This window comes from Macaca thibetana, chromosome 3, assembly GCF_024542745.1.
Source record: "Macaca thibetana thibetana isolate TM-01 chromosome 3, ASM2454274v1, whole genome shotgun sequence".
NCBI lineage: Eukaryota > Metazoa > Chordata > Mammalia > Primates > Cercopithecidae > Macaca > Macaca thibetana.
This window is the reverse complement of record NC_065580.1, coordinates 100138898-100164339: the sequence shown is the minus strand read 5'-3', so window position 1 is coordinate 100164339 and position 25442 is coordinate 100138898. Positions and strand designations below refer to the sequence as shown.

The window sequence follows — 25442 nt, the reverse complement described above, 5'->3', positions numbered from 1 at the left end:
TGTCAAGTTAATAGTTAATATTTAATATGCTGATTTTTAAAAATTCATTTTCTAAGAGCTGATAATTCCCTTTGAGAAACATATTTCTATGGGTTTACTTTGTTAAGTAAATGCATTCCATTCAGAGCACGGGACAGTTGAGCCCCATGTTATTCCTAGTAAATGAGTAAGTCAAAATACCTAGTTGCTTAAAGTTGGAGATAAAGCATTTCTCTTTTTTCTTATCTAAGTTGTAGATTTGTGCAGTCACTATAGTTCTTTTAGTGCTGTTGGGGTTGGGTGACTGGGACCTAGTAGTACAGAGACAGTTTCTGAGGAACTTATAGCAGCCTTTCTCAACCGGCTTTGTGGAGACAATTGTGCTGTAGTGTGCAATGCATTTTAACTTTTAGCTCCAGTGCATTTAGGACGGTTTTAGTTATGTATCATTCTTGGAACAGTTGAGAAAACAGTCACTGAAAAAATTGCCTGTGTTTAGTGATTCAGATGAGGAACCTCAGTTGAGAATTGCTGGAAAGGGATCAGAGAAATTACCTGTTCTTACTGTATGACAGGATCAAATGAAAGTGCCACATCCTGAAATTTTTGTTGAGACAGGGAGATGGAATACACTTAGGTAAAACCCCATCTTAGTGGCATGCCTTACTGAGATTTTTACCTATATTTTAGTGGACGGGTTATTAGGAAAATAATAGAAGTGTGTTTCTCATCATCATGAGATTTAGGGAGCTAGATCTTATAATTTAAAAAATTAGACTTGACTATACTTCACATTTACTTCATTTTTTAGTATCTATTATAGCATTATTGTGTTTATTCAGTTACAAATTTTATAAATGGTTATATACAAATAACCCATCTTAAAATTGATAAAAGGATTATTTCAGAATTAATGGAAAGTTCATATTGTTTTTTGTAAAGCTGTTGTTTTAATTGTTGTTTAGATTATTCACGTCTCCTAATAAGAAAATATGGTACCAATAAGATTCAGAATTATTCTCTTGTGAGCTGTCATGTAATTTATAGAAAATGAAAAACAGTCCCCCCTTTTTATTTTTAACACTTAAGAGTCTAGCAAGTGGAATTTTTAGTAGTTCCCTCACAATGAATTGCCACATTGAACGAGGAAGTTTTCTGTGTTGGTTTTATGTTTTGCTGTCTTTTGGACATCTATTTTGGCTATATACGCTCTTATTTTCTCTAGAGACTGGAAGAAAAATGCCTAATCCAGATATTTCAGTTTGTAGAAATTTCCTAGAATTGAGTTGCCGGACATCAGAATATGATTATATTTATATAGGAGTTTTTAGGTGAAGTAAATCTTGTCTTTGTTATTCTTTTCAGACTGGGGAGTGTTAAAGTGAACAGACGCTTTCTCGACTACTGCTAGTATTATCCATCACCTTTGTTTTAAAACGGGTCTTAAGGGTATTTCCTAACGTTTAAAAGTCTTGATGGTATCTTAGAGGGGTTTGTCTGGCTTTAATTTATATCTACGTTTTTTTTCCCACTGTCAAGTAGCTATTGTTCATAAGAGCGTAACATGAGTGGTAAAATAGCCTTTTAATGATGCGGCAAGAATGGGGTAGATGAATTGAGCTATAGAAATATACCAATAAATGGAGATTATTTCCAGAGAAATTGTGTGGACTTCTAAATGTGTCCTTGAGTCCGGAAGTGAAAATGTAAAATGACTTAATCTCAGACAACCAGTGGTGTGGGGTTGCTTTTGGCCTTCTGATTTTCTTGAGCTTTCTTGGGTGTGACTTGCTCTTGAGTATTTCAGTAGTCTGATTGTCATTCAGGTGCCTTGTTACTTGTGAAACATGTTTTCTTATATTGAAGGAGTGCGGGTTATCTCTTAAAACTGAATATGTTGAAGAAGACCTGTATTTCTAGGAAGATTTCTCTTAATTTGTAAAGCAGATGTGAAGTTTTATGGTGTTAGGTTATCTTCATCAATTAACCATTATTGAATTGGTCTCAGTTATCACTTCTTACCAATATCAAGTGCCAAAATGTTTGAATTTGGGATATTGTAATTTATTTTCCATTCTTGAATGTTATTTTGTGCCATCGAAGGCTTTTACGGGGAGTGGCAGAAGAGGAATGTTTGCCTCTTTCTAAGAAAAATGAGCCTTCTAACCACAACCCCTGCCACTCCTGAAGTAACAAGAATTTTGGTGGTTATTGTTTCTCACTTGTAATTTCATACCTTCATATTATATGCTTTGCTGTGTGTAAGTGTGGCCTGTGTCGTGGAAGTTTCTGCTTTGGGAATTTTTCGGAACTATTCTTGACTGCAAGGTGGGGAGGATTGGTGAGTTGCACAGGGCATCACCTGATCTGAGAGCAGCATGACCTGAGAACCTGGTATTTTGATGCTTTGCTGGCTGGTGCAGTGCCTGAGGGGGTAAGAGCCCTGTTGTAAGATAGTGTCTTACTCCCTCAGGCACATCTCCAGCAAGTCCCTTGCTGTCCTCCAATTTGATTGCTTTGCCTGATGACTAGTAAGTAAGTTCTTCTGACTACCAAATATTGTTAATTAGATATCAGCTTTTAAACTATTTATTATTGTTTGGGCTGTAAGGAGAATTGCCCTAATGTTACACTTATTACGTCTACTAAGTATTATGTAAAATTGGGTATATTGGCAAATGTGTTAAAAGAGAGTGTAGGAACTGCTTTATATAGCAAATTACTTCCTAAGTTTTACGTTATGTAAATATTCTTAAGAACTATTGTTAATTTGAAATGTTAGTCTGTGTTTTAATTTTGCATGTACATGACATTTACTTGTTTAGAAATTGGACAAAACGTAGGCCTTTTTGTGAAAAAAGAGTTCAGAAATGCCTTAGGTTCTGATTTTATTCGTTTTCTAAGCTACTTATTAACAAATGACTACAAATTTAGCGGTTCTAAGCAACACATTTACTACCTCGCAATTTCTATGGGTCAAGAGGCTGGGCACAACTTAGCTGTGTCCTCTGTAAGACTGCAGTCAAAGTGTTGGCCAGGGCTGGGTTGTTATCTAGAGACTCAACTGGGGAAAGGTCTGCCCCCAGACTTCCTTGGGTTATTGGCTGAATTTATTTCTTTGTGTCTGTTAGGTTCAGAGCAGCTTGCTTCTTCAAAGTCAGCACAGGAAGAGAGTCTAGCAAAGGTGAACTGGTGCTATGTTCTTACATAATCACGTACATGTAATCACATACAACCCATTGCCTTTGCTGTATTTCATTGATTAGAAGCAAGCCATAGGTCCAGTTCATGTGCAAGGGGAGGGAATTATACAAAGGTTTAAACACCAGGAAGTGTAGGAATCAAGAACAGTCACATCAGTTCTGTCTGCCACATGGATTATAGACTTAGATTGACAGTTGAACATGTAACTTTTTTGTTAAACTCATTTTTTATTTACTTTTAAAAAGTTGTCCTAATGCATATGGTAAGTATAGTATTAATAAACATGAATCGAGCCCCTTTTAAGGGCTGCGCATTGTAGTTACTGAGAGTTCAAATATGGGGCTTCTTTATGCACTGCTCAACTCTCCACTGAATTTGAGAGATGGGTATATGTGATTATTATACAGTGCAACAAATTCTGTAAATGAACTGTTAGCAAAATGCTTAGTGAAGTATCTTTGTCTAGGCTAGTCAAAAAATGCTTCCCAGAGGAGGGTACATTTGAACTGTAGTTTGAAGGATTTAGAAGTTTTACGGAGAGAGGGCACTATAGACTAAAGAGAAATCCACAGAAGCGTGGGTTTTGATAGGGCATACTGAAAAGTTAAATATGTCTGGACTGCAGGGTGCATAGAGGAATGATGAGAACCTGAAGCTAGAAAAATAGAAAGTGGAGCCAGTTGAAGGATTTTGTAGTGCTATAGGTTTGTTTTATCTCATGAAGTTTGAAAGCAGGGGGAGTATCATGATTAGGCCATTGGGCACAATTAACAATCGTAGTTTGCGTGGATGGCAACCTTCTCTAGTGGTGCAGACTTCAGGCTGTATGCAGCAACCCTTATCAGGATTCAGTTCTTAAGGAGGAGAGTGTGATAGCAGGAGGGTAAGTTAGGATTCGAATTTTAGAATATAACTGATAGAAGATGCCTATGTTGAAAACATGGCATTGGTGAGGGAGAAGAAAAGTTAGATTTGATTGAGATTTCTAAGGTAGAACTGATAGAATTGAGAACCAGGGTACATAGTGATGTCTTTAACCAGTATTAAAGATGAAAAGAACAAGTTTTAGGAAATGATAATGAGTTCCTTTTAGGCCTGTTAAATTTGAGTGGCTGTAGGATTTCCACCTGGATAGAAGTATCCTTTAAGTGGTTGGAAACATGAGTCTCTAATTCAGGATATTACAAAAAATTGAGAAATCAATTTTCAGGTTATAAATGAATCCAGAAAGTGGGTAAGATTCCTAAGGAATAAATATAAGTTGATGAAGGACAAGGATGGAATCCAGAGAAGTATTTTAAGAGACAGGCAGAGGAAGAGGCCAGCAATTAGAATTCAACCACAGGGAAAGGATGTTTTTTAAAACCTTTTTTTTTTTTTAAATTATAAAAATAATACCTGTTCACTAGAGAAAAACTAACATACAGAAAAGCAGTGGCTCACGCCTGTAATCCCAGCACTTTGGGAGGCTGAGGTGGGCGGATCACGAGGTCAGGAGATCGAGACCATCCTGGCTAACACGGTGAAACCCCGTCTCTACTAAAAATACAAAAAATTAGCTGGGCATGGTGGCGGGCACCTGTAGTCCCATCTACTCGGGAGGCTGAGGCAGGAGAACGACGTGAACCCGCGAGGCAGGGCTTGCAGTGAGCCGAGATCGTGCCACTTCACTCTGGCCTGGGCAAAACAGTGAGACTCCATCACACACACACACACAAAAGCAAATTGCTGGTAATCTTACCACCAGAAATAACCAGAAAAAAGTGTTAATGTCTTTTATATATGTATTTGTTTTAGACACAAAGTTTGTTTGGAACATTCATTTTTATATTGTTTTGATTTTAACCTTTCTGATGTTCTCATACAAAGTTTAAAGCTACAAATTTTCCTCTAAGAATTGCTTTACCTGAATCCCACTGATTTTGAAGTGTTCTTGTTAACATTCAGTGAAAAATGCATTTCAATTTCCCATATGATTTCTTCTTGATCCATGGGTTACATATTCTTTGATAACGTGCTCTTTCCCTTTCCACTAGTTTCTAACATTGTATTAAAATTTTTTATAACGTGATTTTTAATTATCACCCAGTATTCCAAAAATCACTCAAATATTTAACGAGGACCCGCTCTTCTGGACACTATTCTGGGGATACAGCAGTGAAGAAATAAGACAAAAATCCCTGCTTTTAGGGGCCTTATTATTCTATTTGGGAGAGAGAGTAAACAAACAAGTAAAATACATAGCGTGTTAGGGCATTCAGTGTAATGGAAAAAAATGGAGTGCAAAGGCTGATAGAGATTCTGGGATGGAGCCCTGTCTATAGTTGCTATTTTAAATAGGGTTTTAAGGATGACCTCACTGACAAGGTGACAATTTAAGCAGAAAGTGAAGGAGCAAGCCATGAGGATCTCTGGGGGAAAAACATTTTCAGGCACAGGGAAGAGTAACTGTAAAGGCCCTGAGGCATGAGTGTACCTGATATGTAGATTTACTGCAGCTGGAGTGCAGAGGGCTGTAGAAGATGAGAGCATAGTGGGGTGGTGTGAGGTTGGGACAGAATCATAAACTGCCTGGTAACCACTGACCTGTGGTTTCTGGCTTTTGTTTGAAAGAGGGATGGGGAGACACTGGAGTATTTTTGTGCAGAGGATTGACATAATCTGACTTGGGTTTTAAAGGATTACTCTGGCTATTGTGTGAGGTGGCAAGAGTCAGCAAGGAGGCAAAAATCCAGATGAAAGATAACAGTAGCTTGGAGTAGGGTGGCAGTGCTGGAGGTGCTAAGCAGTGGCCATATTCTGGATATCCAGTGTTTTGAAGATAGAGCCACCTGGATTAGATGTGGAGGTATGAGAGAAAATGAAGAGTCAAGGATTTATTTGGTTGTTCCTTATGGTTGAGTTTGTTTGGTACAGTTATAATAAAATACTGTTGCTGTGAACACCCTGGTAAGCAAATTTGCAAATTTTTACAGGTTTTTAAAAAAAATTTTTTGGATGGAGTCTCCCTCTGTCACGCAGGCTAGAGTGCAGTAGTGCAATCTTGGTTCACTGCAACCTCTGCCTCCCAGGTTCAAGCGATTCTTGTGCCTCAGCCTCCCAAGTAGCTGGGATTACAGGTGTGCACCACCATGCCTGTCTAATTTTTGTATTTTTAGTAGAGACTGGATTTCACCATGTTGGCCACGCTAGTCTCAAACTCTTGGCCTCAAGAGATTCACCCACCTCGGTCTCCCAAAGTGGTGGGATTACAGGCCTGAGCGCCCAGCCAGTTCTTAGAAATTTATCAGCGACATGGGATTGCCAGAAACAAAGATATACTTTTGTTCAAGGCATTTGATCTTTATTGCCAAATTGCTCGTTAGAAATGGAAACAGCTTCTAGCAAGGTATAATCTTTAGGACTATGTAAAATTTTTTTTTTTTTTTTGAGATGGAGTCTCGCTCTGTCACCCAGGCTGGAGTGCAGTGGCCGGATCTCAGCTCACTGCAAGCTCCGCCTCCCAGGTTCACACCATTCTCCTGCCTTAGCCTCCGGAGCAGCTGGGACTACAGGCGCCCACCACCTCGCCCGGCTAGTTTTTTTTTGTTTTTTTGTTTTTGTATTTTTTAGTAGAGACAGGGTTTCACCGTGTTAGCCAGGATGGTCTTGATCTCCTGACCTCGTGATCTGCCCGTCTCGGCCTCCCAAAGTGCTGGGATTACAGGCTTGAGCCACCGCGCCCGGCCAAAATGGTTTTTGATATTTATAAGTACAGATTGGTAGATTTATTTCAAGTAATATCACCTATCAGGTCTTTATTTCATTCAGGGCTCTTTTTTTTTTTTAGCAACGAAAATATTTAGTGTGTCAGAAAATTATAGGTGTATTCAGTCATTTGAATTTCATAAGTTCTGACCATGTGGAATATCCTAATTTTTGCTTAAATTGTGGTTAGTCTGTAATAGTTCTTTAATTTACCTATTTATATATGAGCTGAGGAAAAAAAAACAAAGAAGACATATATACATAATGGGTTATTTATTATGTGTAATATGTTTCAGAGAGCCAGTGCTCAATTTGAACAATAAATTTTGCTATTTTTTTGGTTTTTAATTTTTTTCTACTGTTACCTCTATTCTGTTCTTTCTCATTTTGTAAAGCTAATTTTGTTCTTTCACCTAGCTTCTTAGTTCTTTATTTTTTATTTATAATTTTTTAATGATAAAAGCGTTTAAGGCTGTGTTTACTTCTCGTTACATATAGTCACTTCCCATAGCTTTGGATACTTACCATTTTCATTATCATTGAGTACACATTTTTTTTTCTTTTAAAAGTCAGTTCTATCGAGGAATAATCATGTTAATTGCATTTTGATATTTTCTTTTACTTGGAAGTTATTTTAAAGTGTGGCTTTATTGTGGTTGTCCTTACTACTACCCTTCTATTATTTCTGGTGTTAATTTAGAAATATTGAACCGTGACTGGGCATGGTGGCTTACGCCTGTAATCCCAGCACTTTGGGAGGCCGAGGTGGGTGGATCATCTGAGGTCAGGGGTTCGAGGCCAGCCTGGCCAACATGGTGAAAGCCCATCTCTACTAAAAAAAAATACAAAAATCAGCTGGGCTTGGTGGCAGGTGCCTGTAATCCCAGCTTACCAGGGGGTGCTAAGGCAGGAGAATTGCTTGAACCTGGGAGGTGGAGGTTGCAGTAAGCCGAAATCGCGCCACTGTACTCCAGCCTGGGTGACAGAGCAAGACCCCGTCTCAAACAAACAAACAAACAAAAAAACAACAAAAAAAGGTATTGCACCATGGTCAGAGAATCTTAGGTCTTTCAGTTGTAAAGGATAGAAGCATAACTCAAAATAGCATTAAGTGGAAAAACTATATATTGTTTCAAATTTTTGAAAGGATCCTAGGGTAACTTAGAGAATTGAAGGAACAAATGGAGGAACCAAGGCCTCTGGAGCTGAAATTTAGAGAGAGAGAGGGAGAGGGAGAGTGTGTGTGTGTGTGTGTGTGTGTGTGTGTCTTTGTGTCTGTGTGTGTCTGGGATTACAGGTGTCAGCCACTGCCCCCAGGTAATATGGGCCTTCTTTAAGCTGGGGCTTTGAGACTCTCTGTATTTCCAACTACATGCAATTTTACAGGCCTGAAGGGAGTACCTTTCTCTACCTCCAGCAGAAAGGACTCAGATTAACTCAGTTTGAGTTCTGTGTCTGTCCATAAATTACAAAAGCAGAGATGGGATGCACTTTATGTCCAGGCTGTATTCTGTTATTGTGGGGAAGAGTTTAAGTCTTCAAGTCATGTTTCTTGGGCTGACCTTAAGCAAGTTTCTTAGTTCCTCTGTACCTCTGTTTTCTCATCTCTAGAATCAGGCCAGGTGCAGTGGCTTGCACCTGTAACCCCAGCACTCTGGGAGGCCGAGGGGGGCAATCGCTAGAGCTCAGGAGTTTGAGGCCAGCCTGGGCAACATGGTGAAACGCCGGTTCTACCAAAAATACAAATATTAGCCAGGTGTGGTGGTGTCTACTCCAGAGGCTGAAGCAGGAGGATCGCTTGAACCCAGGAGGCTGAGGTTGCGGTGAGCCAAGATTGCACCACTGCACTCCAGCCTGAGCGATGGAACGAGGCTTTGTCTCAGAACAAAACAAAAACCTGCTTTTGTAGTATTGTGAGGGTTAAAGTAGTTCACATACTTCATGCCTTTATACTTTTAACTATTGAACGAACCTCTTCAATGAATGAAAAAATTAAAACATCCAAGATTTATGCCCCACTTCCAGTCTTACCCTCCTCAAAAGACCGTGTGCTTTACTCTGATACCATATTCCTTTCTCTTCCCAACTGCTCAGATTTTGTAAAAACAATCCAGTTTGCATTATTTTTATAATGTATCTTCCTTATATTTACAGAATTCTCCCCTGAACATTTGAATTGAGTTTTTCAGCACATTTACCCTGCTAAACACATGGTAAAAACTTTGTAAATGTTGAATGTTTCCCAAAATGTATTTGATAACTACTTTATTATGTTTTAAGATAAGATTATTATCAGAATTATTGCTGTGTTTAAATTATGTATAAAAATGTATTGCTCTAGAAAGAAGTGGTGGGCTATGTTTTTATTTGTACAATGTAAATACAGATAAATTAATTTTTGAACCAAATAGGTATAATGTAGATTATACAAATGGAGGCAGTTATAAAATAGCCTTAGAAGTAAAATTATACTGTGCTTATAGCTCTTTTATAACCATTTGAAGGTGTTACAAAGTGTTACCAATGTGAGTGTGTTTTGTGGGCGGTCGAAGATGGTTGGAAGGATGGTTGATAAGGTAGGTCAGTGTTTTCATTAAGTGTGTGCTGCTGCTTCAGGGCAGAGGCTGAAAAACTTAGATTTTTTTTTAGTTCCATGATTTACTGCATCTCAGGCAACCTGGATGACATGGCATTTACTAAAGCAATTCGCTGCTTTGCTGGTGCTTCAGCACCCTTCATTCCGAGAGTCCTGAAGTCTTGATTTGTAATTCTCCAGGTTTCCTGTCTATCATAGCACTTCTTCACAAACAGCAAATCTAGTCACCCTGAAATGTCAGTTCCTTAATAACTCCTTTTGTCCACTCTTCCTACCAGCTTATCATACACAGAGTTCTTTGGAGGATTGCCATTAGTTTCTTTAAAACAAAATAACTAAAATTAAGAATATTTAATGTTATTGGCCACTTTAAGTGTCTTTATAAATACTGAACTAATACAGTCACTTTCATATAGTAATTTATGTGTTAGGAAAGTTACTTCATAAGCACTATCTCTTTTGAGTCTATGTCATAATAAATGGATGGTAAAGTAGATAATTTCTTTAGCTATTATTTGGAGATGAGACTCAGAAGTTAGATTAACCACTTGTAGTATTTTAAGTGTGAGTTATTCTATATTTTAGTTGTGAAGTGTACAGAATCTAATATACTTTTAATAATTCAGAGTCCTTTTCACAGTTGGCTGCTTTTCTTTTCCTGTACAATCTTGTGTTTTCTCTTTTGTCTTTTAAAAATTTGTTAATTAAAAAAATTGTTTAGTTACAACCCTCCCTCATTTGTATAAATCTTCTCTCAGATTATTCATATAATGAGTATTGCCTGAATGTCATTTTCTTGTTCAAGTCTCTTCTGGGACCCTCTGACCTACCGTGTTCTGAACTGATTATCCTGAGATCGCTTTTTGTTCATCATCATCTTGGAAATTGCATTTACCTGCCTCTCTCTTATGTTCAGTTTCCTGGTTCCTTGAATTTATATGTCTTCTTTCTTGATGTTCTCCATTGTTTTTAGTTGATGTAATCTCGTAGTTCCTACTGAGAAAGAATATGTGTAAGGTAAAAAAGTTTTGAGGCTTCCGTTTCTGAAAATACTTTATTTCTGCCCTCATTTTTGATTAGTACTTTGACTTGATATAGAATTCTAGGTTGAAGTTATTTTCCCTGAGAATTTTAAATGTGTTGCTTTGTTGCCTGCTGGCTTCTAGTGTTGCTGTCGAGCACATAGATGTCATTATGGTTTTTGATCCTTTGTATGAAAATTTCATTATTACATGCCTTGGGAGGGAACTGTTTTCATTCATTGTGCAGCATATTTGGTAGGCTCTTCGAGTTGGCTGCTTTCTGTGATTTTTTTTTTTTTTTTGCCATTTTTTTCTTTCATGATTTAGATGTTGTACACCTAGAGTAATCCTTTGCTTTTTCTTTTTTCTCTTCTTTTTTTATGTCTTTGCTTTTTGTTCTTTTTTTCTTTTGGGGGATTGATTTATTTATTTAAAGACAAGGTCTCGAGACTCTGTCACCTTGGTTGGAGTGTAGTCGTGTGATCCTAGCTCACAACAGCCTTGAACTCCTGGGCTCAAGTGATCCTCCTGCCTCAGCCTTTTGAGTAGTTGGGACTACAGGTGCATGCCACCATGCCCAGATGGGGACTTTTAAAAATGTGATCTTATAACTCTTTTGTCAATTTTTATTTGTTTCTCTAATTTTAATTTTTAACTTAATTTTTAACGTTTTTTTAAATTTCTGAGGTCTTTAGAAAAGAGTGTTTTTTCATATATTCCATTTTTGTTTTGTGGGTACAATATCTTTTTCTAAGAATATTACTGATGTGTATTTACTTGTGCATCTGTTTGTGTATATGTGTATATGTGTATGTGTACATTTGTATATGTATGTGTATGCTTTGTTCCGTTTCCTGATTACTCAGTTTCTTCCCACTTGCTTTTTCTGTTTGTTTGGTTTCATTCTTTTGTTAGATATTTTCCTTAAATGTTTGGTGATCTTTGGCTAACTCCTGATACTGTTCAAGTGGGAGATCACTAAAAAGCAAATTGGAAGCTCTCTGTGCATGTAGTGTGCTCTATCTGGGCCATTTTCTCGGGAGTATTACTGTCTTTTCTCTTGGGCTGGTCATATTTTGCAGAAATGGCTTTTCTTGCCTGGAAGACGCAATCGTTTATGCTAGTGATCTAAGAGCAGAGTGAGAAGAAGATTGAGAGTCCTAATACTCAAAATGATGCTTTCATTTAATCTCCATATTTAGTATCAATACAGGACCTCTGCCTTCAGCTATTCCTGTTGTCTGCAAGTCTAGAAACTTTTCCCTCTCCAAATAACAAACTTCTAGTGTAGTGCCAGGGTTGGGGTTGCTTAGCTGCTGCAAGTCAGGGAGGACAACTGGGAGATCTCACAGCTTCTTACAGAGACTGGCAATGAATCTTTCTTTTTGAGGCCTGCCTTCACCCCTGCTTCCAGGGATATCTTGTGCTTGCCAATTCTGGTGCCTGCTGTCAATCAGTTTGCTTCTCTGCTTTCCTAGTTCTGCAGTGAAAATTATTACTCATTAATTTTCTTTCCAGAGCCTAAAGGTACTGCTTTTTATTTCATTTTCCTGATTTTTTTCTAGGCGTATTCCCTTTAAAAATTACATTTTTATCATTTTAGTAGGATGTTTGGACTGAGCAGAAACTAATGAATGTGTACAACTAGTTATCTTTACTTAGAGGTTTTCCTTTTTTAATTGCAGAGGAAATAAGAATTCACTCCTATAAAAATTTAGATGATGTAGCTGGGCGTGGTGGCTCACGCCTGTAATCCCAGCACTTTGGGAGGCTAAGGGAGGTGAATCACCTGAGGTCAGGAGTTCGAGACCAGCCGGACTAACATGGTGATACCCTGTCTTTACAAAAATTAGCCGGGTGTAGTGGCACATGCCTGTAATCCCAGCGAGTCAGGAGGCTGAGGCAGGAGAATTGCTTGAACCCGGGAGGCGGAGGTTGCAGTGAGCTGAGATCGCACCATTGCACTCCAGCTGAGGCAACAAGAGCGAAACTATGTCCCCCGCCCCCCCCAATAAAAGAAAAAGAAAATTCAGATGATGCAAAAAAAGTGAAAGTCGCTTTCAGTCCTCTGGTGTGAACATGTTCAACTAGTCCTCTAATGGTTTTCAAACTTTTTTTTTTCTTTTTTTTTTTTTTTTTCTTTTGAGACATAGAGTCTCATTCTGTCGCCCAGGCAGGAGTGCAGTGGCACCATCTCAGCTCACTGCAGCCTGTCTCCTGGGTTCAAGCAATTCTCCTGTCTCAGCCCCCCAGGTAGCTGAGATTACAGGTGTGTACCACCATGCCTGGCTAATTTTTGTATTTTTAGTAGAGGTGGGGTTTCACTATGTTGGCCAGGCTGGTCTCAAACTCCTGACCTCAGGTGATCTGCCTCGCTCAGCCTCCCAATGTGCTGGAATAAAGGAACTGTGTATTAACATGTTAACAATTCATAACTGCACTTCTTTTTAATTATACTTTATGTTCTAGGGTACATGTGCCCAATGTGCAGATTTGTTACATATGTATACACGTGCTACGTTGGTGTGCTGCTGACCATTAACTCGTCATTTACATTAGGTATATCTCCTAATGCTATCCCTCCCCCCTCCCCCTACCCCACAACAGGCCCCGGTGTGTGGTGTTCCCCTTCCTGTGTCCAGGTGTTCTCCTTGTTCAATTCCCACCTATGAGTGAGAACATGCGGTGTTTGGTTTTCTGTTCTTGCGATAGTTTGCTGAGAATGACGGTTTCCAGCTGCATCCATGTCCCTACAAAGGACATGAACTCATCCTTTTTTATGGCTGCATAGTATTCTGTGGTGTATATGTGCCACATTTTCTTAATCCAGTCTGTCATTGATGGACATTTGGGTTGGTTCAAAGTCTTCGCTATTGTGAATAGTGCCACAATAAACATACGTGTGCATGTGTCTTTATAGCAGCATGATTTATAATCCTTTGGGTATATACCCAGTAATGGGATGGCTGGGTCAAATGGTATTTCTAGTTCTAGATCCGTGAGGAATCGTCACACTGTCTTCCACAATGGTTGAACTAGTTTACAGTCCCACCAACAGTGTAAAAGTGTTCCTATTTCTCCACATCCTCTCCAGCACCTGTTGTTTCCTGACTTTTTAATGATTGCCATTCTAACTAGTGTGAGATGGTATCTCATTGTGGTTTTGATTTTCATTTCTCTGATGGCTAGTGATGATGAGCATTTTTTCATGTGTCTATTGACTGCATAAATGTCTTCTTTTGAGAAGTGTCTGTTCATATCCTTTACCCACTTTTTGATGGGGTTGCATAACTGCACTTTTTATGACATTTTGAAAATCTATTTATAGTTAGAGAACAATGGGTTTTGTTAAACTGTATCACATTTATACTTGCAGAAGTTTATTTCATCGTTACTAGTAGGAATTTTATTGGTTCAATAAAATTGGCAAAACTGAAAAAAAAAAAAAAAAACAGAAATGTATGTCTCCCAATTCTGGAGTCTAAGAATTCTGGAGTCCAAGAATTCTGGAGTCCAAGGAAGTCCAAGATCAAGGTGCCAGCAGATTTGATGTCTGGTGAGGGCTGCTCTCCGCTTCCAAGATGGTGCCTTGATGTTGCATCTTCTGAAGGAGAGGAACCCTGTGTCCTCACATGGCCGACAGGAGGAGAATAAGAGAGTTTTAATCTCACTCATGAGGGGGGAGTCCTCATGGCCTAATCACCCCTTACAGGTCCCATCTCTTAATACTATCACATTGGCCATTAAGTTTCAACACCTGAATTTTGGAGGGGACATATTCAAACCATAGTATTGCCCTTTGGCATTTCTGGATTGCCAGCCTCTTTAACTCCAAATCTGAGAAAATGAGGCACAAAGAGAGCCCATGGAACTCATAACCCTGTTGCTCTTTGGGTCTCAAGTCTGTCTTCTCTCTACTTTTCAGAGTCTTCTTATGTTTGATTTGTATGTAACTCAAAGGGTTTTCAGTTGTACTTTAAGGGAGTAATCAGGAAAAGTACAGCCACTCCATCTTCCCAATAGCAAACATTTGTATTACTTAAGTATTTATATATTGTATAGGCAAGAGAGAAGGCAGTGCTGTGAGGGAAATGTATGGCACTAAAATGAATACATTAGAAAAGAGGAAAAAAATCAATTATCTAAGCTTCCAGTTAGGAACCTAGGAAAAAAAGAGCAAAATAAACTGAAAGCCAGTAGAATGAAGGAAATAATAAGGGTAGAAATCAATGAAATTGAAAATAGAAAAACAATAGAGAAAGCTGTATTAGTCTGTTTTACATTGCTATAAAAAAATCCTGAGGACTGGGTAGTTTAGAAAGAAAGGAGGTTTATTTTTTGCTCATGGTTCTGCAGACTATACAAGAAGCATGCATGGTACCAGCATCTGCTTCTGGTGAAGACCTTAGAAAGCTTATAATCATGTTGGAAGGCTAAGGGGAGCAAACAAGAGAGAGAAAGGTTCCAGCAGGGAGGGGGCAGGTCAAGACAGAGGGAGCAAGAGAGAGACGAGTGAGGTCCCAGATTCTCTTAACAATCAGATCTCACATAAACTTACAGAGGAAGAACTCCCTTATTACTGTGGGGTGGGAACCACATCATTCATGAGGGTTCCACCGCCATGACCCAAACACCTCCCACTAGATCCCACCTCCAACACTAGAGATCACTTTTCAACATGAGATTTGGAGGGAACAGATATCTAACTATATCAAAAGCCAATGGGAAAAAAGGAGCTGGTTCTCCAAAAAGGTCAATAAAGTTGACAAACCTCTAGCAAGACTGACAAAACAAAAAGAGAAGACACAAATTATCCATATCCATATCAATGAAACAGGGGCTATCTGTAGACTCTGCATCAAAAAGATAATACGGGAATACTGTAAACAACTCTACACACTTAAATTTGTCAATTTAGATGAAATATACCAATTCCTTGAAAAGCTCAAACTATTGCTATAAATAAAATCAATATAAAATAGATCATTTAAACATTTCTATAACTATGAAGAACTTGAATTCAAATGTAAAAATTCTTCAAAAAGAAATCTCTAGACCCAGGTATTTTCACTAGAGACTTCTGCTAAAGGTTTAAGAAAGCATTAACATCAATTCTATGCAATCTCTTCCAGAAAAGAGAAGAGGAAACACTTCCCAATTCTTTACCTCAAGCTAGTATTACCTTGATACTAAAACCAACAAAGTACCAACAGTATCAAAACAAACTTCAGACTAATATCCCTTGCAAATATAAACACACAATTCCCAAACCAAATTGCAAAAATAGATTTCAATAATATATTAAAATAATTATATGCCATCACTAAATGAGGTTTTCCTCTAGGGATACAAGACTGTTTCAATATTCAAATACATCATATTTGTTACAGGCAACATACATGTTACATGTTACATACATCATACATGTTAACAGGCAAAATAAGAAAAATCACATAATCATATCAATTGCTACAGAAAAAAAAATTTGAAAGAATTCAATACCCATTCATGGTGAGAACTCTCAGGAAGAAAAAGAAGAAATAAAACGGAAATTTTCTCAAGTGTGTAAAAATCATGTGCAAAGAACTTGTGGCTAACATTATACTTAATGATTAAATACTGATGCTTTCTCCTAAGGCTGACAACAAGGCATGTATGTTCACGTTCACCACTTATTAAACACAGTACTAAACATTTTAGTGCAATAAGGCAAATAATGGAAATAAGCATACAGATTAAAAAGTAAGAAATAAAACTGTCCCTATTTGCACATGCCATAACTGTAAAAAAAATCCCAACAAATCTAAAACAACAAAAAAAAAGATAACCACAACAAAACTCCTAGAACAAGTGAGTTCAGCAAAGTTGCGTGATAAAAGATTTAAAAAAATGTATTTTATGTACTGATGATGGACAACAAAATTAAAAGTATAATTCTATGACATGAAAAACTTAAATGTATATCTAGCAAAATACATATAAGGCTTAGATCGAAACTATACAATGCTGATGAAAGAAATCAAAGGTGATCTGAATAAATGAAGAGACATACCATGTTCATAAACTGGAAGACTGAGTAAAGATGTCAGTTCTTCCAAAATTGATTTACGAGTTTAATGCAATTCTTATCAAAGTCCCAAAAAGATTTTTGTAGATACAGCATGTTGTAAAATATATATGAAAAGGCAAAAAAAAAAATAAAATAAAATAAAAAAAATAAAAAAAAGAACCTAGCCAAACCAATTTTGGAAAAGAATAAAGTAGGAGGTATCAGGCTACTTGATTCTAAAACTTACTACCTAGATGCATTAATTAAGACTATTGGCCAGACACAGTGGTTCACACCTGTAATCCCAGCACTTTGAGAGGCTGATGTGGGCGGATCACTTGAGGCCAGATGTTCAAGACCACATTGGCCAACATGGTGAAACCCAATTTCTACTAAAAATAAAAAATTAGCTGGGTGTGGTGGCATGTGCCTGTAATCCCAGCTACTCAGGTGGCTGAGGCATGAGAATTGTTTGAACCCAGGAGCAGAGGCTGCAGTGTGTTGAGATCATGCCACTGCACTCTAGCCTGGGCAACAGAGTGAGACTCTAAAATACAACAACAACAACAACAACAACAAAGACTATGTGGTATTGGCAGAGGGGTAGATGCGTAAATCAGTGGAAAAGAACAGAGAACCCAGAAATAGACCCATACAAAATATGTCCAATTGACATATTTAACAGGCACAAAAGCAATTCAGTGAAGAAAGGAAAGATCCACTTTCAACAAATGGTGGTGGAGTAATGAACATCCATATGCAAACAAACAGAATTCTTGACCTAAATTTCATTCAAAATGGATCAGTTAGATATAAAACACAAAACTCTTAACCTTTTGCAAAAAATACAGGAGAAAATCTTTATCTCTAGGGCTAGGCAAAGAATCCTTAGACTTGACACCCGAAGCACAATCAATAGGAGAAAAATGGACACGCTGGACTTCATAAAAATTTAAAAATTTTTCTATGCAAAAGACCCTGTTTAAGAGAATGAAAAGGCAAACTGGGAAAATATATTTGCAAGCCATATATATGAAAAGTAATTAGCATCTATAATACGTAAAGAACACCCTAAGATCCAAAATTCATAAAACAAACAATTCAAATAGAAATGGAGCAAAATACATAAAGACACGTTTCACATATGGATGGCAAATAAGCACAAAAAGATGTGCATCATCATTAGCCAATAGGGAAATGTAAGTTAAAACCATAATGATATATCACTACGTATGTGTAAGAATGAGTAAAATAAAAAATAGTGACAATACCAAATGCAGATGAGGATACAGATAAACCTAATTTTGGTTGTGCTCAGGTTGTATCCATTGACTACTGAGTATGTAGCACAAGGAAATTTGCATAGTTTCATTCATGCAACAAATATGATACTGAATCAACTCCATATTCCAGGAAGTAGGCACCTAGGATACAGCTAGGAAATACATAATGGGCATGGGAAAACAGTAGAAAACAAGGTCATTAGCTGAGAATGAAAGGGGGAGAGGAGGTTTGGGATAACTGGAGAGAGAAGATATGAAACAGGCATCAAGGGGTTAGCAAAAATAAGGCTCAGGGACCAAATCAGGATCTGCGGCCTGTTTTTGTACCAGTAATGTGGAAAGGACAGTGTTTGTTACCTTTCCCCCAGCATTTAAGACAAGAGAGGTTAAGAGTTATAGGGGAGATAAGGAAGAGGGGGTTGGGTGGGTTTCTTGCCTTTCTCTAAGTGGCTCCTGTTCTCCCAGGCTTTACCATGGAGGATGCTTTCTGAGCACTCTTGCTAATCTTTTGTCAGCACCCTATGAGATCTGTGTAAAAATGTCTGTAAGCAATTGCAAATTCCCTTGCTAACCCACACTGGGCATTTACCAACTGGTGAACAATTTGAGCTGAATTCTTTACCATCATGTCTAGTGGCATGACCCGTGTAATTAAATGCTTGTTTCTGTTCTCCTTGCAGGTGCTTTTTCTTTTTAATTTATTTTGGGTTATTTGATTGCCCTGTGATCTCAGCTCCCTGACTGCTTCAGGAAAAGTTGTAAATTTGAAGACTGTCTGGCTTTTGTTGTTTTTGCTGCTGACATTGCTGGAAGGCCACGAGCAATGTTCTTTTTGGCTTTCTACATCCAAGGGAAAGCTGACCCAACATGATTAAATCCAACTCTCCATTTTCTCCGTTTTCATACTTGGGAATCTGAGTATAGCTGGAGAAACACAATTCTGTTGGCTGGTTTTGTTCTCAGGTCAACACCATCAACCTCAAATGAAGCCCTTGGTGCTGCCCAAGAAACTCACATTATATCCCTGGTCTGTTCATTCTCTTGGATAAGAGGTCAGCAAGCTTTTCCTATAAAGAGCCAGACGATAAGTATTTTAGGCTTTGTAAGATAGTCTCTGTCTCATACTCTTTAATGTGTTTACATTTACCCCTAGGTTTGTATACGCATGTTTGGTTTATCTATTCATTCATACATTTGTTTGGTATTTATCCTTTTTGGTGTTCTCTGTGTTTCTTGGATCTGTGGTTTGGTATCTGTCACTAATTTTGGAAAATTCTCAGTCATTTATTTTTCAAATATTTATTCTTCCTCATCCTTTCCTCTCCCACTGGGATTCTAATTATGCATATATTAGAATATTTGATATGGTGTCACAACTCTTAGATGCTCTATTGTTTCCTTCCTCCACTTTTTTTTCTCTTTGCATTCCTATTGACCTATCTTCAAACTCACTGATTATTTCTTCTGCTGTTGTGTCTGCTGATGAGCCCATCTAAGGGATTTTTTACTACTTTTTTTTTATTTCTAGCATTTCCCTTTGATTCTTAAAGTGTCCAACTCTCTGCTAAAATTATCTATCTGATCTTGCATATCATCTGTCTATTTGGGTCTTTAAAATATTAATCATAGTGACTTAAATCTGTCCAGTTGTTCCAGTATCTGTATCTTCTTTGGGTCTGATGATTGCTCTGTCTGTCCAGACTTTGCTTTTTCTTACCTTTAGGTATGCCTCATAATTTTTGCTGAAAGTTAAGACATGTATAAAACAGTAGACATAGAGGTCAGTATTTTTATGCTTGAAAATAAGAACATCTTTCTTACTGTTAAGTCTTTATTCTAGGGATTTGTGTTAATCTAGTTAGGGTGGGCTGGATTTGAAGTTTGTAATTGCTGTAGTTACCAAAGCCGGAGTTTGTTGCTGCTGTGGACACTAGCAATTTCAAATTCCTGTAGTGGTACCTTGTTTTGAGCTTGGTTTTGGGTTTTCCTTTGTGCTGCTCCCTAGAAAGAAAATGCCTTGCAAAACTCATTCAGTCACATCCCACTGAGATTTTTACCAAAGGCTTGTTAATGTAATGGGGGAAGAGTAACAGGTTTTCTGACGTTCCAATTAAGCCTCAGTCTTAGGCAGGTACTGTGAATTTGGGGCTTGGGCTGTACCCTTTGTAAGTGTTCCCTCTTCAAGGAATATGACTGTTTTTTTTTTAACATTTAAGGTTTCTTTTTTTTTTTTTCCTGCCTGTTCTCTTTCACCAGCTTCACTGGATACCCACCAGTGTCCTCAGACAATGGGTTTGATACCGTTCTCCCTGCAGATCATGGCTGTCTTTTCCTTAGGAGAGATTTCACAACATGGGTGTGAGCAGAGTCAACAATGATTGCTTTTCCTGTCCTGTAGCCATAGTGAAAGCTTTCTCTAAATACTTCCCCAATCTTCCCTGAGAGACCCTGCTCACCTTCACATTTCATGCCAGCTCACACTTAAGTCTTTAGCAGTTCATTAAAAAATTTCTGGTTTAATCTTTGTACCAGCTTATATGGCATTCAAAAGCATCTATCTCAGTCAAGCAGTTCCTATTCCAGAATGTTCAGTTCCTATTGCTTTCTGCAGGCACCTGTCCTCCTTGAAATTTTGCGTTGGTTGTCCTCTGACCTCAGTTTCCTGAAGGGTTCAAGAAAAGGTGTTATCTTGCAGTTTGTCCAGCTATTTTCCTTGTAGGAATAAGAGTGTCATCATTCCAGCTCTCTTCATCACCAAACTGACACCTGAAGCCTCCAGAAGCTAAATATATAAAGAATTAAGAGTTCTTTATATGTGAGGTGTATTAACCCTTTCTCTGTGAGGTATATTACAAATATTTTCTCCTGGCCGGGCATGGTGGCTCATGCCTGTAATCCCAGCACTTTGGGAGGCCGAGGTGGGAGAATCACTGGAGGCCAGGAGTTTGAGACCAGCCTGGCTAACATGGTGAAACCCCATTTCTACTAAAAATACAAAAATGAGCCAGGTGTGGTGGCGCGCATCTATAATCCCAGCTATTCGGAGGCTGAGGCTGGAGAATCGCTTGAACCCAGGAGGCGGAGGCTACAGGGAGCCAAGATCACGCCACTGCACTTCAACCTGAGCAATGAAGTGAGACTCTGTCTCAAACAAAAAGAAACCAAACAAATATCTTCTCCCAGTTTGTCAACTGTCTTTCGATTTTATTTCTTTTCTTTTTTAAATTCTGCCCGGTTTTGCCTTTCCCATAGACACCCCAATAAAAGTGACGCCTAGGCTTTACCCTCAGTACTGCTTCTGCCTGACCAAACTGTCTCTCTCCTGTGGCTCTGTGTGATGTGACTTGTCCTCTTCTCCATGGAAGTATTGATCATAAATTCTTCTTTCGGTGGCACTGATCTATCTGTGTCATCACTCAGTCAATCGCATAAATTAAGACCTGGGCACAGAACAACTCTGTTTCTATTTCTATAAAATTCTAGAAAATGCAAACTAAACCATAATGACAAAGAGAATATCAGTGGTTTCCTAGGGATGGGATGTGGGCAAAGAGAGATGAAGGAAGGAGGGATTACCAAGGAGCACAGGGAAACTTCGGGATGAGGGATGTGCCAATTGTTTTGATTGTGGTGATGGTTTTACAGGTGGGCCAAAACTAATCAAACTTTACACTTCATCTATATGACCAGCTATCATATGTCAATTATACCTCAGTAAAGCTGTTTTAAAAACATTTAGGGTATATCTACTGGAAAATAAAACTGCTTTTAATTACAGACTGTATCATCATTTGCATAGAAAAATCCAAAGGATTCTACAAACAAGCTACTAGAACCGCTGACTTCATCAAGATGCAGGTACAAGTTAATATTCAAAATCAACTATATTTCTATACAAAAGCAACAAAAAATGGAAAAATAAAAAATTTTAAAATAATACCATTTATAATAAAAGAGTACTGAGGAAGACTGTACATTGAAAAATACAAAACATTGCTGAGACAAATTAAAAATAATCAGTAAAATGGAGATCTATTCCATGATCGTAGATTAGAAAATGCAATATTGTTAAGATGTCAGTTCTTCCCAAATACATGTACAAATCCAACATAATCCCAACCAAAATCCCAGCAGGTTTTTTTTTTTTTTGAGAAATTAATAAGCTGACCCTAACATTTAGATAGAAATGCAGTTTTAAAAAGGAAAAACAAAGTTGGAGAACTATCTACTTTCAAGATTTATTGTAAAGCTACAGTAATCAAGACAGTGTGGTACTGGCATAATTATAGATCAAGAGAAGAATAGAGTCCAGAAACAGATTCACACATAATGTGGTCAATCAGTTTTCAGCAAACGTACCGAGAAAATTAATTCAATCAGGGAAAAGACAGTTACCACAATGGAGCATTTTTTGGCATTCTGAAAATGTTTTGTAACTCAATTGTGGTGATGGATACATAGCTTCATACATTTGTCAAAACTCAGAGAATGGTACACTCAAAATTGGCACATTTTATTACATGTAAGTCATACCTCAAAAAAGCTGATTTGGTGACCAAGATTTATATATGTCGTTGATAGAAGAACAAATCCAAATGCTTATTAAACATGGAAATATATTTATCCTCATAAATAATAAGGGAAGTACAAATTTAAAAAGTATATCACAGCCATCATAACAGGTCTGACAATTCAAAATCTAATAAGTATATGAGAAAATTCTAGACAGCAGTGTGAACTGCTACATTTGCTTCAGACAGCAATTTAGCAATATCTGGTAAAGCTGAAAAAGCACACCCTCTATAACAGCAAGTCCACTTCTAGGTATATATCCTAGACAAAATACTGCACATATACAGAAGAAAATCACACAGAAGTGCACATTTGAGATTACATTGCTTGTAATAAAAAAATTGGAAATAATATATTAAGATGGGGAAATACATAAACTTTACAATTCATAAAATGGTTAAAATTAAAGAAATATATATATACAAGAAGTTTAAAAATATAATTTTGAAGAAAAAAATCCTACAGTGACACATTCAGTATGAGATCATTTATGTGGACTTAAAGCACATAATAAAACAATCTCTGAAAACAGAGATTGGATGGATACACACACCAAATTTTAATAAAGGTATAAGTTGGACTAGAAGCAGAACAAAGGTGATTTTAACTGTATTTATAAATTTTAATTATTTTTAAATAGCTGATGCAAAAATGACAAAGATTTGCATTTATTCTAGATGGTTGATCACACATATTTGAATACTATTTTCTAAGTCTGTAGTCTTAAGCATTTCAAAATCTAAATAGTAATTTTTAAAAGCTATAAAAATATGAATAAAGGACTAGAAAGCAGAAACTTTTAATTAATATGCTGGATTCTGAGACAACTTTAAACTCAACAGTAGTATTTACCATGGTGTCAAATTTAGCATTTATCTTGAATTCAAAAACTGAGTTCACTAATTTTGTCTCCATTTTTCAAATTTCTAGCATTTACAGACTACTATAACAACCATACTTTTTTAGGCTAAGTGTTGGAAGATAGTAATAGATTTCTGGCTGTGTGACTAAAGAAATCTTACCGTACTAACTCCAAGATCACTATTCAAGCTCATCACTCTCACTGTTCCTTCGCGTGGTCATCGTGCCCACCTATGAGGTGTCCAAAGCCAAAAGCCCATGCCCGTTTAGAACCTTTTTGGCTCCCATGACTGTCTTTTTCATTTGGCTTGTCTATTACCCTGGCCATTATTTACACACTAAGGTTCATTCTTTGAGTTCGTAAGACAACAGTTTCTGGGGTCTTTACATTTTACGAGAGGAGCTTATGATATTCTGCTCAACTGTAAGGATACACACAATTAATACACCTGAAAGCTCCCCTCCCTTTCTTAACAAGATTGTGCTATTTTTATCTGATAAAGAGGATCACTCTACAAATATGATTTGTCTCAAATGATGACTCACCTCTGGATAAAGATGGAAGCGTTTTACTGTATTAATTACAAGAGTATTATTCAGTAAGCCTGTCATTCGTAATCATCCACAGTCCTTCCAAAAATGAAGGTGCTTCAATAATGGTCTTGAAGTAGGAATAATAAAGTCCTTTTTTTTTTTTTTAAAAAAAAGGCATATATTGTCAATGTAATTAAAACTTTAAAATATTTATTTTTATCATTTTAGAACTATTTTTTCTGAAAAAAAAAGGTAATAAGATTTGCTAATTACTCCTCGCTATTTTGCATTCTTGGACTTTAAAAAGCATGTATTTTCAAGTGATCACTGTACTATTCTTTCAAATTGTCTATAGGTTTTCAAACTAAAGAGTTGGAGGGATGGTCCAACAATTTAAAGAGTTTCTCTAATAATGTCTTAAAATGTGTAGACAGTGTATGTTTAATTTTACCAAATCTGGTTTTATCCCCCACATTTGAGATGCTTGAAGGTTGACATCTGATTAATTCTATCATAAACAGGGATGCCTTCATGCCTCTGTATAACTTTGCATATAGAAAATTACTTCTTTTTTTCCATGCTCTTAGGAAATAAAATATAATGACCATAAGCATCATGAGCAAGGAATCCAATGCTTCTGGCCTACTTCATAGCTCCATCAAATCCTCTGTGCAAAGTGAAAGCTCAATGTCGATTGACTATTGTTGCTCACAAATGTTATATACTAAAAAGCACATTATTTTAGTGTCTTACACTTCAGCATATAAAATAAAGTCTTCATTAGGATAGTAAAAGTGCTGTTGAGTTAAAATTCATGGATTAACAACAGCATGTTATGTCTTATTTCCCCTTCAATTTCTTGTTTTCACTCCTAAAATCTAAAAGCAAAAAAGGGCCACATTGTTTAAAATGCACTCTCTCTAAAAAATGCGATATGCTATATTCATATTTGCCTCATCCAACATGAGTAACTGCTAAATTAAAGGTCTGTTTTAGCTGCTGTCTGAAAGGCCATTACCTCATAGTTGATTGGCAAAATATGAGTTCATAAAGAATTTTCCTTTCTGCTTAGGAGGATAAAGCAATACAGTAATTAAAGGATATCTAATATGCAAAAGTCTATATTTAGGGAAATATTAAATATATAAATAAGTTGCTAATAACAGTTACTGTTTTGTGTTAAGTATTCTGCTATGTGTTGCCATTCATTATCCCCCTTCATTTTCCCTAAACCGCTCTAAGGTTGGCATTGTTTCTATTGAGCAGATGAGATTACTGAAAATCTGAGAGGTTACCTGACTAGCCATCATACAGTAAAGCACAGAACTGCTATTAGAATCCAGCAGTCTGTCACCAAAGTCCAGACTCTGCCACAGTTACACTCTTTATTTAATAATATTTTATATTCTGTCTTTGGAAATACCTTTAAAATGTTCAAATGTCATACATATGTTAATGTATCCAATGCTTTGAAACTTTATAGGGGCAATATAGGGATGAAAATAAAAAAGCAGTGACTGTGGGGCCTAGCATAGGCAAATTCATAGAGACAGAAAATAGAGTTGGGTGTGATTAGTGTTTAGTGGGTAGAGTTT

General features: G+C 37.2%; 1 pseudogene across 1 annotated transcript in view; it reads left to right on the top strand.

The window, feature by feature from the left end:
* LOC126950060 (E3 ubiquitin-protein ligase ZNRF2-like) overlaps positions 1 to 25442 on the top strand; it is a 47660-nt pseudogene that overhangs the window by 2023 nt on the left and 20195 nt on the right. Inside the window, exon 2 of the transcript XR_007724044.1 lies at positions 21659 to 21738. The product of XR_007724044.1 is annotated as an E3 ubiquitin-protein ligase ZNRF2-like (transcript). The remainder of the gene's footprint in view (positions 1 to 21658; positions 21739 to 25442) is intronic.